Raw genomic sequence first — 2,332 nt, forward strand, 5'->3', positions numbered from 1 at the left:
GAGGGTGTAAATCTTTACAGGAGTAGAAAGCCTCATCTTTCTCCCGCAGAGCAGCTGGTAGTTTCGAACCGCTGACCTTAAGGTTTGCAGCCCGACTCGTAACCACTACGCTACCAGAGCTCCTTAAGAAACAAGATAGAGTGCCTCAAATAAGATACAGAGACAGAAAATATAACAGCAGAAATGGTATCGGAACTACTGATATGGAGTTTTAAAGAATGCTAATCAGGCAACTTCAATAGAAAGAGAAAATTACATATTAAATCAAGGAAAACAGACAAAACTATGGAAAAAATCAGGAAACAAATTAACAAAATAATTGAAACAATGGGAACCATATAAACACAGCAATTAGAAAGCCAGAAGATTAGCAGGAAGACTTCAGAAATAAATAATACACTGAAAGGGCAAAGAATTAGAATTGGATCAATGGAAAGTTGAATTACTGAGCCTGAAGAAATATCTCTCAATATTCATCTGCTAGAGGAACAATTAGAAAAAAGAACCAAAAAATCTAAAGAAAGTCTAAGATATATGTCAAACATAATCATCTAGAGGACTAACTTATGTGTGATAGGAATTCCAGAAGAGGAAGAGACAAAAAACAAAAACAAACCAACAACCCCAAAAAACCATACAGAATATTGTTCAAAAGTTGTGATTTCTCAGCAGAAACCATACAAGCAAGAAGACATTGGAGTTTTATTTTTAAAACTCTGAAAGAACAAAAAGAGTCAACCAAGAATCATATATCCAGCAAAACTGTCCAGCAAACACGATGACAAAATTAGGCCATTTTCAGACAAACAGAAATCAAAAGAATTTGTAAAAACCAGACCAACCTTACAAAAAAATACTAAAGGGAGTTCTTTCACAGAGAACCCAAAACAGCAGACAACAGTCTGAGACTGACATGACATTATCACCTAGACTCAACCCAGACATAGAAATATACAGAGTAAAACAGAGCTGTAAGACTGAAAAGAGGAGACCAAAGATACAGTTGCAACAACAACAAAACTGTAAAATGAAAAGAGGGAATGATCACAGGACTTCCAAATGAAGAGGAAATCAAACAGATTTCAAGAACAAAATTAACTAAATAAATAAAATAAACCTAACTGGAGTCCTGGTGTGGTGCTGTGGGTTAATGCGCTGGACTGCAAATTCAGTTGAAACCACAAGGTCAGTGGTTCAAGCTCACTAGCTGTTCTATGGAAACCTTATTCAGGGTTGCTATGGGCCAGAACCGACTCTATGGCACTTAACAACAACTGTAGCCCTAAAAACTATACCAACTCTTACTCCTAGTCCTAGTCCAACCCTTACTCTAACGCTAACCCTAGTTCTAACCATAACTCTAGCAACAAATGAAGTCCAAGGTAGGTCTGAATGGAAAGATCAGTGGTTCAAACTCACCAGCCACTCTTCAGAAACCATGGTATGTGGTTGGTCCATTTCATTTTTAACAACTTCCAATTTTCCTAGATTCATACGTTGTACATTCGATATTCCAATTATTAATGGATGTTTCTCCTCACCTTGAATTGTGCCCTGTCAGCAAATGAAGGTTCCAAAAGCTTTACTCCATTTGTGTCATGACGGTCAACTCCACTTGGAAGACGCAGCTCTTCCGCACAGTAGCATGTTGAGTGCCTTCCAACCTGAGGGGCTCATCTTCTGGCATTAGACCTGACAGTATTCTGGTGCTCTTCATCATGTTTCAGTCAATATTCAATATTCTGGTGCTATCAGTGGTCCACTGCTATTCATAAGGGTTTCAGTGACTAAGTATCTGGAAGTAGTCCATCTCTCTTTCCTAGTCTGTCTTCGTCTGGAAGCTCAGCTGAAACCTATCCACCGTAGGTGACCCTGCTGCGTTTAAAATATCAGTGGCATAGCTTCCAAAATCACAGCAACATACAAGCCACCACAGTACGACAAACTAATAGGCGAGTGTCCTTTATCTTATTCAGCGTCTGTAGCCCCAGGCGTTTCTGGATTGCTTATAAATGTATCTTCACACAATGTCTGTCTTCCCCTTGTGTGTGTGTGTTTTGCTTTTTTTATAAGACATCACACAGCATGAAGAAGCCCATCATGGTTAAGCACTTGGCTGCAAAACAAAAGTCTAAATTTCAAATCTACTTTGGCAATTTACACCTACAAAGGTTACAACCTAGAAAACCCTGTGGTTTTCTACTCTGTCACATTGGGTGGCTATGACTTGGAACAGACTGAAAGGCACGCAACAATAATTCAAAATGGATTGATTAGGTCTAGGACCCACCCTAAGGAGCTCTGGTAGTGTAGTGGTTACGAATCGGGCTGC

The sequence above is a fragment of the Chrysochloris asiatica genome, unplaced genomic scaffold, assembly GCF_000296735.1.
Source record: "Chrysochloris asiatica unplaced genomic scaffold, ChrAsi1.0 scaffold00116, whole genome shotgun sequence".
In the NCBI taxonomy this organism is placed as follows: domain Eukaryota; kingdom Metazoa; phylum Chordata; class Mammalia; order Afrosoricida; family Chrysochloridae; genus Chrysochloris; species Chrysochloris asiatica.